The sequence below is a fragment of the Neovison vison genome, chromosome 12 (assembly GCF_020171115.1).
Source record: "Neovison vison isolate M4711 chromosome 12, ASM_NN_V1, whole genome shotgun sequence".
Taxonomy (NCBI): domain Eukaryota; kingdom Metazoa; phylum Chordata; class Mammalia; order Carnivora; family Mustelidae; genus Neogale; species Neogale vison.
In genome coordinates, this window is record NC_058102.1 from 131,557,649 (window position 1) to 131,573,798 (window position 16,150).

General features: G+C 38.4%; 1 protein-coding gene and 1 non-coding gene across 2 annotated transcripts in view; both read right to left on the reverse strand.

Annotated features, from left to right (window-relative positions):
* ARHGAP21 (Rho GTPase activating protein 21) overlaps positions 1-16,150 on the reverse strand; it is a 135,327-nt gene that overhangs the window by 103,062 nt on the left and 16,115 nt on the right.
* On the reverse strand, positions 12,848-12,949 carry LOC122892796. Its single transcript, XR_006381482.1, has one exon. It is a non-coding gene; the product is annotated as a U6 spliceosomal RNA (small nuclear RNA).

The window sequence follows — 16,150 nt, forward strand, 5'->3', positions numbered from 1 at the left end:
GGCTTTTATATTAACTGACTTGGGCTATCTTGGGGGGGGGGGGCGCTGTGAGTGGAGTAACACGTTCCAGTGTTTAGCAGGATTAGACTGGCTGCTGAGCTAAAAACAGACTGTAGGCCCTACACAAATATATACAAAGAATGATAATGCCAGGGTCTTCCATGCTCAGCGCTTCCCAGCATTCCCTCGGAGTTCCCTAGACATGCGGCCATGCAATAGCACTGTCATCGGGTTTCAGGAAGAATCAAGAACTGGGTTACTGGATATGTCATACATGTGAAGCCTTATTGCCCAACTTCTTGTATGACTCAGCTCCACTATCACCCAATATTCAGCCCCTAGTTCTAAATATTGATTAGAACATTTGAAATTTCATACACCAAGAAAGAAACATAGGGTCCACCCTTCCTAATGGTGTTGTGCGAATTGATGGTACGATAATCTACAAAAATTTAAAATTTGCTCATTTCTCCAAAGTCTAAGAATACTCCAAGACTTTCTTAATATGGAAATGTATTTCATAAAAGTTATCCTTTAAAAGTATTATCACTCACAAACAAATACATAAATAAAAGTGTTATTACTCTGACCTAGTAATTTCACTTCTGAAATGGTATCCTATGCAAGTAATCCTAAGCAGGAAAACAGTTTTAATCACAAGGTATTCACCATATTTTATTTATAATAGCAAAAAAATGGAAGCAATGTAAATGTTCAGCAACAGTTAAATAACTAAATATATTGATAGTGTAATATATAAAATACTAAATACTTTATAATGATAACGTATTATACATAGATAATAAACATTAAAGATATTATAATGATTATAGTAAAGATATATATATATTCTCTAGTTAGAATATTGTGCAGCCATTAAAAATGATGTCACAAGATGTGCATACTATGATTACAACTTGTTAAATACACACACAGAAGACAGCATTATGCGGCAGGAAAAAACCTGCAGTTAACATATCAAAATATTAATCGATTTATATTTTCCAATTTTTATAAGTGACTGTGCATTTTGCTTAAATTTTAAAAATTAAATTAATGGGACTTCTTCACTCCCATCTTTTTATTTCCAATATGGACCTCATATGATATCACCCCTATACATATGCATCAGCCTAGAATATATTAATAAGAACAGTAAACGTTATCAAGCACCATGGTGCCAGGCACTGTGTTAAATGTGGGATCCAGGTTACTGGATTTAATCCTCACAGCAGTCCACGAAGACGCTACTCAAGAGATGAGAGAGAAGAGGTAAGTGAGTAACTGGAGCCATCAGAGAGCCAAGGACAGCACCCGGCCCTGAATCCAGCTCTTGGGCGAGGAAGTCTGTAACCTTCTGCACAGCACTATCCTGCCTCCCCAGAGCAGTGTAGAAGTAGTTAATAAATAATAGACCCTCCATCAGAATTCCTGAGCAGTATGCCCAAGAACGGCCAACTGAGAACCGTGCCAACCATGGCACCCTACTTGGGTCTGCCTCCTCGGGTCTGCCTCCTCTGCTCTTCATCCCGCCTTGTCCTTTACTCCTTCCTTATTTCTCTCCCACAATTCCCTGCCTCTCTCATAAACCTTCCAGCAGCATCCTTGGCACTGCTTAGCTTCAACAGTACAACTCAAATAAAATCAACTGCTGCCCTAAAGTTTTCTAGAAACCAGAAGTTATACACCTGGAAGCCTCACGCCACATTTGGCCACAGATGTATTTTGCTTAGATCTCGGTATTTTGAAAAACGTAAATGAGTCACCAACACTTAAAAATTAGGATGAATTCACATAAGAAGGCTAATTTTAAGTTCCTCTTGATAACTAAATGATTTGCGAACAGGAGGTCCAACAGGGCATCGATCTTCAGATGCTGATTCTCCAGTGTGCCACAGTCTCCACCAGCCCCTGTTGTCTTATTCCTGATTCTTTTCAACTCTCTTCACCTTTATGGAACCTGCCACCTCATCCCCAAAGCACCAAGTTTGTGTCTTCCACAAATATTTTAAGTGGTGGCATAAAGGCCCCTGGAGACATGATCACATGCCATTTTTACTTTCTGCTAAATTCTGCAAACTCTTCTTCTGAATGATGCCAACAACTAAGTGGCCTATTGTTGAATGCAAACCACAGGGAAAGCAGCAACAGCAATCCTGCAAAATCCCAAGCCAACACAGGTCCAAGAACACTTTCTACTGCAAGCTCACTGGATCAACTCAGCCTTAGATTTCGTCAACTCAAATATTCCCTTGGGATTAGCCAGAACAAAGTCTTGACAAGGTCCTAGACCTCAAACGAGAAAATTTTCTAGTAAGTTTAGTAATAACTGTGAACCAGTTACTAAGTACTCATTTTTTTCTTTTTAAGTTTCAGCTTCGGTAGGTTCCTGATACTATGAATTTTACATGCAAAGATAATTGCAGTATCTATCTTCTTTTACCCTCTAAGTAGCCATTCAAAATCCATATTTTTACGGTAATGTAAATCCATTAGGAGAGAACTAGAAAGTGCACTGATGAATCAATCTTGTGCTGGAAGAAATACAGACTAAATGACCTTCTCCATCTCTAATTTCTGATATGTAGTCTATTGTATACAACCTGAACTATGAAAATATCCTCTCGCCATTCCAGAAGGGACATAATACGACATAAAGTAAAGCACTAGAGACCCAAACGTCCCACTTGGAACTAAATCCATGTCTCATAAACTTCTTTTCATGCCGTGGGTATGGGAAAACTGAGAAATGGTGCTGCGTGTTCTTTGGTTGGGGGGCGGGGGCAATGTTACATTTCATCTATCATTCACTCTTTCAATATTTTAGTTTTTCTTTTAAATTTCAAACAATACTAAAGAACATTTTTAAATAAGGAAAATGAATATCCACAAAGTGATTAATAACCTACAAGGTAATTAATTCATAGTTTTTAAAGATTCACTGAGAATTCAAACAAAGCTACCACTGGGTATCTATTTTGTGAGAGAAGCTATTATGCTGAATATATACGATGTGATTTATGACTTACAAAAGCAGTCTGCCCCGATAATAACCATGTTCACTGAAGGCTGAAGGGAGAAATAAGAGTTTTTGCTTCTTAGGAAGGAAAAGTCAAAAGCATCTGACAACTATCATAAAAGACAGACCCAGCAAAGTTTCTCTATTGCAAAAGAACTATTTCCTAAAAGCCTATCCAGGAACAGAATAAGTTCAAGAAAGAATTTCCGTTTAATCCCATAGTGAAAGAAATCAAGAACCATATTTCATTCAAATTGAAAAGCTGGCCAAAAAGCAGCTCCTTCCAAAATCCTGCCTGCCTTCCTATAAACACAATATGAAACGTCTCTAAAAATACAGAACATTTACTCTTACAATTTTATTGCTTTAATTCTTCCTAGTTTTATTTAAGTAATTCATTCTAACTTCCCCTTCCCCACCACCACTTAAAGCTCTACCAACAAAAGTCTCATCTGTGCAACTGAAGAGTTAATTTAATTCTTTTAGAGACATTCAGATGATCAGAGTCGAGATACGCCATGTTAAGTAAGTATTTCAACAAAAAGGAACAGTCTAAAAGATTACCTTTTCAGTTATAGGAAGACACTGATTTTATACCCAGCATTTTCACTGATTTCTTTCTTTTTTTGGTTATACATTATTGCAGTTTTTAATTAAACATTTACCCAAAATACACATATGTTTATATATATATTTATCAAACAAACCTGACCGCTCCAAGCACAGTACAGATTGCACAATAAGCTCCAATTGTGGTTGATCATACAGTCGAAAATCCTGAACTGGGCCATGGCTGCCTAGAGCACACTCTGCATGTCTTCTCTGACTCAGCTCCTGTCAGCACTGTAGCACGGTTACCAGTGCTCTGCAGTGATGGGAGCCGCGAATCCGAGCTTCCCCTCCCTTTCCTGTCTAAGCAGCAATAACTCACTGGCAGAACTACATCATCCTCCTAAATGCTGGTACATTTAAATTATGTGATCACGAAGGGAAGACTTTCCACAAAAGCCTTATTCTATATTTACTATCATCTGAGTTTTAAAAAGATGATGGCTCTCTCCTCCTTTCTGGAAACCAGAGGCTAGCGTATATGGTCCATGAAGACACAACTTGGGAAGGTGGTACAATAAATCAGTGTTGGCCGCATCCCACGAAAAACCAGCTCCCAACGCAAAGCCGGGGCAGCAACCATGCCCCTCAGACTGCATTCAATCCGAAGGGTAGCTCTGAATCCTTTCTTCGTCTCTCAGTGCATCTCACGGCTAACAACTTCATGAAGTCCCTCCTCTTGGGTATCTTCTACCACGCTCTTGCAACTCATTCATTTGTAAAATGGAGAGAACACCTGTCCTCATAGGGGTTTCAGTATGAAATAAAATAACATCTGTAACATGCTTAAAACAGTGTCTAGGGGAGCCTGGGTGGCTCAGTGCGTTAAAGCCTCTGCCTTCGGCTCAGGTCGTGATCCCAGGGTCCTGGGATCAAGCCCGGCATCAGGCTCTCTGCTCTGTGGGGAGTCTGCCTCCCCTTCTCTCTCTGCCTGCTTCTCTGCCTACTTGTGATCTCTGCCTGCGAAATAAATAAATAAAATCTTTAAAAACAAAAAACAAAAAACAGTGTCTAACAGGGGTACCTGGGTGGCTCAGTGGGTTAAGCATCTGCCTTTGGCTCAGGTCATGATCTTAGGGTCCTGGGATCAAGCCCTGCATGGGACTCCCTGCTCAGTGGGGAGTCTGCTTGGCCCTCTGCCCCTCTCCCCCACTCGTGTTCTCTCACTCTCAGATAAATAAATAAAATCTTTAAAAACAAAAACAAAAACAAAAACAGTGTCTAATGAACACCTGGTAAGTAACATTATTAATATTCTTAAGATGGGCTTCCCTCGCTGTCCGCATCAGAATTCTACCTCTCGTTTCTTATGTGGTCCCAAGATACCTCCACACCCATGATTTTATAATTATGAATTATTTCCAAACCTTTCTTTGGCCCCACCCTTTCTTCCAAACTCCAAATCTGCACGTCTAAACTCTTGGTAAGATCCCTTACACCCCACTGAACTCACCTTCCCCCTGAGGACCCGCTCCAGCTCCGCGGCCCCTCCTCTGCAGAGCGGCAGCACAACTCAGCCCCTTAGTCACCAAAACAGAAACCAGTCAGCTTAGACTCCCTCCTCCTTACCGAGTCTCACATCGGTCACCAAATCCTGTCTTCTCAATGAAAATGTGGAGTGAGCCTGTGGCTTTGCCAGTCCCACTGTCACTGCCTAAATTCAGAGCTTCATCAACTGTCTCCTGGACTACTGGACTACCCCGAGGGCCTCTAGCTGGTCTCCCAAACACCGGGCCTCACTCCTGTCTGGAATCTCACCTCCGGAGGACTACCAAAAGAATCTCTGAAACTACAGACTAATCCTGCGGCTACCCCGCCTAAATACCTTCCTTGCCCCTTTCTGCCTGCGGCCGTGTTGCCCAAATAACATTCCGACTTGTTCTATGCGATACAGAATATGAAAGAGTTGAGTGAAAAAGAAGTTTGGGAAATAAGTTTGAGCGAAATAAGTTTGGGAAAAGCCGGGCTAAACAAAAAAACAAATTTGCAGGCCTGCTCAGAGTCTAAGCATGACGATGAGATTCAAAGGCTCCCGGAACGCTTGTTTTTAACTAGTTCTTCGAAACCTTCAGCTTGTTCTTCTTCCTCTAGCTTTCCCTTAATTGCTGGTAGTCCCTACGGTTCTGACCTTGGCCCTCTCCTCTCATCTCTCCCAATGAGCTCATCTATTTCCCGAAGTACAATTACAGTAGACATTGGCTTAGCTGACCTCTGCCTCAGTGACTTGCCAGACAAACCAAAATTCTCGATTCCTGTCGCAGGAACACTGGCTAAGCCCATGGCAAGCTCAACTCTTCCATGTTTGGGAAGACAGTCCCTAGTCACTTATTTCTGCTCCCACCAAATAAGACCCACACTTGACACACCAGCTTATTTTTGCAAATGTCTTTTATGTCAGTTTTATTTGTGTTACTGCTATTATGTAGCTTAGATGATATACAGACCGATGACATAGGAGGAAAAATGAGAGATGGCATGTCTGTGAAAACCTGAATGCCTTGAAAAGATTCAATAAAGGCTGTTGCTCATGCCTATATTTTTTCCTTCCTTGGTCTGATAAGTTTTTATCCAGTAAGATACTGGAAATTCTCCCTAGCTGCTTCCACTCAGCATAACCGGATAGCAAGGTTGCTCCCTCTGCCAGAAGATTCTTCTTTTTTTTTTTTTTTTTTTAAGAGAGACAGTGAGAGAGAACATGAGCAAGGAGAAGGTCAGAGGGAGAAGCAGACTCCCCGTGGAGCTGGGAGCCCGATGTGGGACTCGATCCCGGGACCCCAGGATCATGACCTGAACCGAAGGCAGTTGTTCAACCGAGCCACCCAGGCGCCCCAAGATTCTTCTTTTTACCTAGTTAACTCCTACTTGACTTATCTCAACACACTCTTCCCAGGAAGACTTGCCCTAAGCCCTGCACTAGGTGAAGTCTGGCTGCTCTGTTCATAGCTCCCTGCTCTTCTCCTACAACAATATTCATTGCATGAATTGCACTAAAATTATGTGTTCAATTCTTTGACCTTCTCATTATTCATGTATATCCATTAAAGCGAAGACCAGACCATTTCTGTACTTTCTCACTGGTATATCTTCATTTCTGGCACTTAGCAGGTACTTAGTAAGTATTTTGTGAGTGAGTCAATACGTATGGAAGGACAACTCTAAGCATATTAGGAATCTCTGGAACTAGAAATATCACATGGGAATCATTTTAAGATAGATTAACTTTTATCCTGGGAAGCAAAGGGTCATCATTATTATCAATTGTGAGCGAAAATGCCATTTGCATCCTTCCTCAATAATCCTATTAAGCTGCTGAAGCAGGCAGGATTCTAGCAAAATCCCCCGAAACCTACACTGACACCATCTACTCTATCCCCACCTTGAGATTCTGAAAAATTCTGGGAGAGGGGAAGGAAAGGTTTCAGGCATCTGGTGTTCAAAAGCTCCGAGGTGAGAGACAGACCTTACTAGTTAAGAACCACTGCCCAGATGCACATAACATAAATAAATAAATAAATAAGACCCAGAGGCTCAAGGCCCAACTACAATCAACCTTTTATTAAATCATTCCTGTAATCAAGCTTTTCATACATCATTCCTAAACACAGTGTATAACAATAATATTGTAGCAGTCCTAATTTCCTGTTTTTTTTTTTTTAAGAATGACTGCTTTTCTTCCTTTTTTTTTTTAATTTTTTTTTTTTAAGATTTTACTTTATTTATTTGACAGATCACAAATAGGTGGAGAGGCAGGCAGGGTGGGGGGCGGGGGGGAAGCAGGTTCCCCACTGAGCAAAGAGCCCGATGTGGGGCTCAATCCCAGGATCCGGGGATCATGACCTGAGCCGAAGGCAGAGGCTTTAACCCACTGAGCCACCCTGGTGCCCCAAATTTCCTGGTTTTGATAACCGTCCTATGGTTACTTAAGATGTATGTTAAAGAAATTTGGATGAAGAACGTAAGGCAGCTCTATTTTATATTGCAACTTTTCTGTGTCGAAAGTTATTTCAAAATCCAAAAGTTCATATAAAAGGACCATAAACAACAGCAACCCAGGGGCAAGAAACATCCCTAACATGCACAAGTGATCTCGAACTAACCATTCGCCGCTACAAGAGAAATGGCGGAGTCTAGGTCCTGGTGGGAAATGTACACAAAAAAGATGAACTAGAACAACCCATTTGACAGGAAGGACAAAAGACAATCAGGTTCATGTTTAAAGGACTCAGTTGAAAACCCGAAGAGGCTACCACTGGTCAAAAATGGGACAACTAAGATGCGAAACCTCTGACGCACGTTTGCATCTACCAGCTAAGATACCAGAGGGACAGGCAGATAGGTACATAAATACGTATATACACACACAGGCCGCCTCTGAAAGGAGGAGGAAGTCCTTTCCCAACATAGAGTTTACACTCCTAAAAAATGAGTTAATACCCATTTATAATCCCATATTGACACTTCTGAAATTCAAACATTCCTGAAAATCAAAACTTTTTTTTGTAACTCATTCATGGACAAAACCTGTCCTGCTCTGAGCTGACACAAAGCTCTAAGCTTTTATTTATTCCCCAGAGGATAAATATTCATACATTTTCAGCAGAAATTACTAAGAGCTACGTGATGTCCCAGAACCGGCATTACCTTACATCTCTAAAATCTGAAGACTTGTGAATTCTGAAAAACCTAAGAATTTTGGATAATAGATTACAGATCTGCATAAACAGCACTGGAAATAAGGATAACGAGACAACAGGGGTCCAAGAGGAAAAAAGAACAGGGAAGACCACAGAAAGCAAGACCATCGACCCTGCACTGGGAACATCTTTTTCCCATCGGGTCACTAAGGTCAGAGAAAGCTTTACAAGCAGGTAAAACTGAGCCAAATTTTGAAGGAAGTGTGGGATTTACATGAATGACAAGACATGAGAAAGGCATTTCAGGCAAAATGGACATGAACAGACATGAAAACACTTCAGACGTCACAAATATTTAAGGGACAATGGATCTGCCATCTGCTTTGAGTCAATTTTCCAGGTTGGACAGTAAGACATTATGTGAAAGAAATGTATGTACTCTAAATCCTGCCACAGTCATTCAGCTTTAAGTGAACTTTTTCTTCGGGAAAACATTTCTTTTTACTATATGATAGAGAGTGGCTGTCAGGATTAAATGAGGTACACAGAAATTTTAGAGTACTTAATAAGGGTTCAGTGTTCTCTCTTAAGACCCTAAAAAGTTATCTAAAATTGGTTTATCTCACTGTATGTTTCCAGGCAACAGACATTACAGCCTAGCATTTTCCGAAAGTATATTAAGATCAAATAACAGGCTAGTCAAAGTCAACAGTATAAATACCTAAAGTGCAACAGGAATAAAGAATATTAAAAGACTGTGACACTCAAAACTGGAGACAAATAAATATTGCATGCTAAAAATCAAAGCGCTACAAGTTAATTTTTCTCTGATTTACATGTTTTTAGGCAAAAGCAAGTATAAACTATATGGCTCTTTAACAATCATATCACCCTCTGCCTAAACTTAATTAATTACTGTTTTATTTCCAGCTATTAGGAATCTATTCTGATGGTCTATATTTTTGCTCTAAAACCAAAAAATCCAATTAGCCTCTTTTCCTACTAGAGGTTTGAGACCCTCTGGCAAACAGTCTTCTAGAAATATTCACAGTGAATCTCATAGAAACAAATTTCACTTTTTCCTGACCTTGCCTGTTAGTATTATCTGGAGAAAAGCAAAACCACCACCATAAAAAACATGCAATGGGAAAAAGTCTCTTCAACAAATGGTGCTGGGAAAACTGGACAGCTACCCACGAAAGAGTGAAACTGAACCACTTTCTTATACCACACACAGAAATAAACTCAAAATTAATTAAAGACCTAAATGTGAGACCTGAAACCATAAAAATCCTAGGAGCGCAGGTAGTAATTTCTCTGACACTGGCCATAACAAAGTTTTTCTAGAAAAGTCTCAAGAGAAATAAAAGCAAAACTATGGATACCTGGGTGGCTCAGTCGGTTAAGCATCTGACTCTTGGTTTCAGCTCAGGTCATGACCTTGTGGTCACGGAATCAAGCTCCTTGGCAAGGACCACTACGCTCAGTGCAATCTGCTTTGGATTCTCTCTCCCTCTGCTCTTCCCCCCATCTGTGCTCACTCTGTCTCTCTCTTAAATTAATTAATTAATAAATTTTTTAAAATGATGGGGATTGAAGCGTACACTTTTCATGATGAGCACTGAGTAATGTTAAAAAAGAAAAGAAAAGAAAAGAAAACAACGACAAAACAACAGTAACAAAGTTAAAGACTCACACTCCCCACTTTCAAAACTTACTACAAAACTACAGTAATCAAAACCGTGTGCTACTGGCACAGTGTGGTATAGTACAGACCTGTGGACCAACGGAATAGATGAGGGAGCCCAGAAATAAATTCTCACCTATGTGGTCAATTGATTTTCAAATGCCAGGACCAATCAATGGGGAAAGAATAGTTTTTCAAACAAATGGTACTGAGAACACCAGATACCCCCAAGAATGAAATCAGACCTTACCATATACGATATAGAAGAGCTGGCCCAAAATGAATCAAAGATCTACTTTAAGATCTTTTAAGAACTTAGACTAAGACTAAGAATAAGAACTAAGAGCTATAAAAACTAGAACTTAAGAACTAAGACTATAAAACTCTTCGTTACACTGTGGAAAAATCTTCATAACCTTGGAATTGGCAACCATTTCCTACTTCTGATGTCAAAAGCACAGGTAGCAAAAGAGAAAGAAAAACTGGGTTTCATAAAAATTAAAAGTTTTATGCAGTAGAGGACACTATCAAGAAAGTGCAAAGAAAACATGCAAAAGGGGAGAAAATACTTGTAAATCATGTATCTGATAAAGGGCTGATATCCAGAATATATAAAGAACGCCTATAAATTAACAACAACAAAATACCCAATTTAAAGATGCGCAAAGGTCTAGAATAGACATTTTGTAAACAAGAGAAATAAATGGCCAACAAGCACATGAAAAAATGTTCATCATCAGTCATTATGGAAATGCAAACCAAAAACCACAACAAGGTAATACTTCACTCATACACCAACTGGCTATAATTTTTAAAGTGATTTTTAAATGGAAAATAAGAAATACTGGTGAAGATGTAGAGAAACTGAAGTGCTCATACACTGCTAGTAGACACAGAAAAGAGTAAGCCTCTGTGGAAAACAGTTGGGCAGTTCCCCAAAATATTAAACATAGAATTACCATATGACCCAGCAATTCCATGTCTGAGCATATATTAGAAAGGATTAAAAAATGGGAACTCAAACAGAAACTTAGATAGAATATTTATAGCAGCATTATTCACTTTAGTCAAGGTGAAAACAACCCAAGTATACATCAACAGATGAGTGGATAAGAAACTATAGTATGTACATACAGAAGAACATTACTCAGCCATAAAAAGGAATGGAGTTCGGATACATTCTATAACAGGTGAACCTTGAAAACTTCAAGCTAAGTGAAACAGGCCAGGCACAAACAGGGCAATTATTGTATGATTCCACTTATACCAGTTATCTAGTGCAGGTAAATGCATATTAAAAGTAGAATAAGGGGTGCCTGGGTGGCCCAGTCGTTAAGCGTCTACCTTCAGCTCAGGTCATGATCCCAGGGCTCTGGGATGGAGCCCCGCATTGGGCTCCCTGCTCAGCTCAGCAGGAGGCCTGCTTTTCCCTCTCCCACTCCCCCTTCTTGCTTTCCCTCTCTTGCTGTGTGTTTCTCTCTCAAATAAATAAATAAAATCTAAAAAAAGAAAAAAAAAGAAAAAGAATAGAGACTACTAGGGGTTAGGGGGATGGGGAGTTTTAACTCATTGAGTAAAATGTTTCTGTTTGGAATGATTAAAATGTTCTGGAAATAGACAGTGATAATCATTACACAACACTGTGAATGTACTTAATACACTTAATTGTACATTAAAAATGGTTAAAATGGTTTTATCTTATGTGTATTTTACCACAATAAAAAAAAGTTAATCAAGAATTTCTGAACCAATAAAAAATATAATTACTTGTCATAACCAAGGGAAATGTTACAACATGGGCTTTTACCTACATAAAAATCTAATACTATAGTAATTAAGTATAGTACCTTCATAAGCAAATGAATCAACTACATTTTTTTAAACAAACTGTATTCAGAGAAGTTTACTCATTAGGTAGCCTTCCAAAAGAAATCAAAGGTTTAGATAAAATTAAATTGCCTAATATTTGTATTGCAGTCTCATTAAACCCAAGATGTATCAACATTTTGTAACTTAAAATCTATAGGACATGTAATTTTTCAATTATTTTTCATATTCAATTATTTGTAAGTTTTCAGTGTTACCTTCAATGAAGGAAAACAAATTAAAAATGTTCTCTATTGAAAAACAAAACTTAAGAATTTTGCCAAACTACTTAGGAGGGTAAGAGAAGTCCAATGATACGATCCAACATGATATGATATTAGAGCTTTAAGAAGTCAACTTTCGGAAAGGTACAGCAACTCTCTCCCTGACTGTTCTCAAAAAGAGCTTTGAAATTAGATCTTAGAAATCACAGAAGCTAAAAGTATTTTGAATTCCTTCTTTCTAAAAAATAGAGTGGGAGGAGGCACATGGGTGGCTCAGTTGGTTAAGTGTCTGCCTTTGGCTCAGGTCATGATCCCTGGACACTGGGATCAAGCCCGGAATGGACTCCCTGCTCAACCGGAGTCAGCTTCCCCCCTCTCTCTGCCCCTGCCCCCTGCTCGTGTGCTCTCTCTCTCAAGTAAATAAATAAAATCTTTAAATATATATATATATATATATATATATATATATATATATATGGTTGAAGGATTTGAGAGTCAGAGAAGACAGAACTAATATTCCATTAGTGAGCAAGTGTTTATTGTCTTAGCCATTATTTTTAGTTTTGTCTATTTTTTTTTTAATTTTATTTATTTGACAGACAGAGATCACAAGTAGGCAGAGAAAGAGAAGGGGGGAGGAAACAAGCTCCCCACTGAGCAGGGAGCCCAATGCGGGGCTAGATCCCAGGACCCTGAGATCATGACCCAAGCCGAAGGCAGAGGCTTAACCCACTGAGCCACCCAGGTGCCCCTTTAGTTTTGTCTATTAACTTCTCATTGTATTTTTTCCCCTTGTTTTGCACTTTAAAGAAATATGGATCACTTCACAATTACCTGTCATCTTTGAGCAGGGGCCATGCTAATCTTCTCTGTGTTGTTCCAATTTAGTACATGGGCTACTCAAGTCAGCAGTGTTTTGTATCTGTAATTGTTATTTTCCATATATTTTAATTGAAGCATAAATACACACAATATTTAACACTTATAAATCATAGCTCTTAAGTATACAGTTCAGGATATGTTACACATGCCTGTATCTAAGTAATTCACCCCAACCTCAAAAGACAGATCATTTCCATTACCCCTAGGAAGTTTCCTGTGTGTCCTCCTAGTCATTCTGGAAGTCTCCTCCCTTACCCCCAAGGGGCAATATTCATCCATCTTGCTACTTATTATACTGATACTAATATTCACCCATATTGCTACATGTACACATAGTCTTCTGCTTCGTATGGCCAAAAAGTATTCCACAGTAGGAATATATGAAAATCTGTTTTCCTATTAATAGACACTGAGTTGTTTCTGGTTTGGAGCCATCATGAATAAGGCTGTTATGAACATTCCTGAGCAAGTCTTTTGTGTGAACATGTGTTTTACTTCCCTTAGGGGTAATTACGTAGGAATGAAAATGCTAGATCATAAAGTAGGTATATGGTGAACTTTTTAAGAAAATGCCAAAAGGTTTTTTAAAATATCGGACCATTTTACACTCCCATCAGGAATGTATCGGAGGTCCAGTTGCCGCTCCACACCCTCACCAAAATGTGGTGTTGCCAAACTGGTTCTTTCAAATAAATTTTAGTGAAGTTTCATGTATACACAAGAAAGTCCACTCCTTTGAAATGTACAGTTCAGTGAATTCGGGCCACTGTACACATCCACAGAACCACAGCCACCATACCATCAAGAACACTTTCATCTCCCCAACTCCCTTAATGCTTCTTTCAACCAAAGCCCTCCCAACTCCAGGCTCTCACTGTAGATGAGTTTACTCAGCTCCAAAATTTTTATGTAAAGTAGAACCATGTACTCTTCCAACTCTGGCTTCTTTTTTCTTAGCATTTTGAGATTCATTCGTGGTGCTGAGTATATCAACAATTTGTTCTTTTTAAACTTCTGAGTAGTATTCCATTACAAGGACATACCATAATGTATGTTGATGGATTTGGGGCGGTTTCAAATTTGGGAATACTATGAATAGAGCTGTTATGAACATTCATGTACAAGTCTTTTTGTGGACATTGTTTTTAATTCCCTTGAGTAAACACCTAGGAGTGGGCCACATGATAAACGTGTGCTTCACTTCTGAAAACTGCCAAAATATTGTGCTAAGTATCTATGTCACTTTACATCCCTCTCAGCAATGTTTGAGTTCAGTTGCCCCACAGACCCAGTAACACTTTGTATTTTTACTCTTCTTAATTTTAGCTATTCTAGTGGGAGTACAGTGGCAGCTCATTGTAGCTTTAATTTGCATTTTTTCAATAGCTATTCAATAGCTATTGAACTTCTTTTTCGTGCGCTGATACGCAATTCATGTATCTTCTTTTATGTAGTTCAACTTTTGCCCATTTTAAAAGCTGTGTTGTCTGGAAGAAGGTCCTCAATCAGATACATCTTTTACAAATATTTCTCCCCATCTGTGGCTTTCCTTTTCATTTTCTAAATGGTGTTTTTCAAAGAGCACGACTTTTAATTTTGATGAAATCCAATTTATTGTTTTGTTTTTTCTGGTTAGTGCTTTTTGTATCCTGTCCCAGAACTCTTTGTTTACCCCCAAAGTCATATATATATTGTTCCTGACTAGAAGTTTTACTGTCTTAGCTTTTACATGTATGCCAGGGATCTAATTGGGGTTAATTTTCTGTGTGATGTAAGGTAAAGATAAAGTTCACTTTTGTCCATATGAATATCTTCTTGCTTGCACACCATTCAAAAATCACCCCACCACATTCAGATGGTCATGTTTACGTGGGTCTCCCAACTCTCCACGCCTTCCACTGTTATACATATCTATCATTAAACCAATTCTATACCGCCTTGATTTTTGTAGTTTTGAGTATTTATAAAATAGTAATATAAATAACATAAAACTAATCTTTTTTCAAAACTGTGTCAGTTACTCTGTGTCCTTTGTATTTCCAAATAAATTTTAGAATTAGCTTGTCTATTTCTAATAAAAAAATTTGCTAAACCTTGCTGGAATTGAGTTGGATTTTTACAGCAATTTGTGGCTAAGTCACATCTTAATAATACTGAGTCTTCCAATCAATAAACATAGTATATCTCTCCATTTATTTAGGTTGTCTTCAGGACATTAAAATAATAAGGCTATTGTTTTTATTTCATTTCTCAGTTGTTTAATATATAGAAATACACTGACTTTTGAACAGTAGCCTTGTATCTTATGACCCTGAAAAATCTACTAGTTCTAGGAAGTATTTCTGGTAGATCCCTTACAATGTTCTATGTGCACAATCACACTGTCTGCAAATAAAGAGTTTTGCTTCTTCCTTCCCTTTTTCCTTCCTTCTTTTTATTTTTATTTCTTTTTCATGATTTATTGCACTAAGTAGAAACTCAATAATACTGTTGAACAGAGAAGTACTGAGAGCAGACATCCTATCCTGTTCCTGACCTTACTAGTAAAGTATTCAATATTCTTTACGTAACTCCCTCATCAAATTGGATAAATTTATTTATATTTCCAGTTTTCTGAGAGATTTTATGATGAAAGAGTCTTATATTTCATCAAAGGCTTTTTCTGCATCTCCTGAGAGGATGAGCATAGGAATTTTCTCCTTTATTGTAGCTTGTTAAGCTATTAAATATGTTAATTATTAATATATTAAAATGACAGTCTTTTGTTTTTGCGATAACTCCAACTTAATCGTGACATTATTATCCTTTTCATATATTGATAGATTTAACTCGCTAACATTTTGTTAATAATTTTTGTATCTACCACCCTGTGGGTTAATGGTCTAAATTCCTTTCCTTATAATATTCTTGTCTAGTAATTACCAGGCTTACACTGGCCTCATAAAAAAGAGATGATAAGTGCTCCCTCCACCTCGTTTTTTGAGTTTGGATGGAATTGGTATGATTTCTTCCACAAACACGTTATAGAATATGCCAGTGTGGCCATCCAGATCCAGAGTCTCCTTTGTGGGGCAGTTTTTAATTACAAATTCAATTTCCTTAACGTATATGGCCCTAATCAGACTTTCTTATTTCTCCTGTGGCAGTTTTGGTAATGTGTATCTCTCAAGGTGTGATACTGTGATTTACAGGAAGAAATACGGATTTCGTCTTCATCCCCATTGAAGGC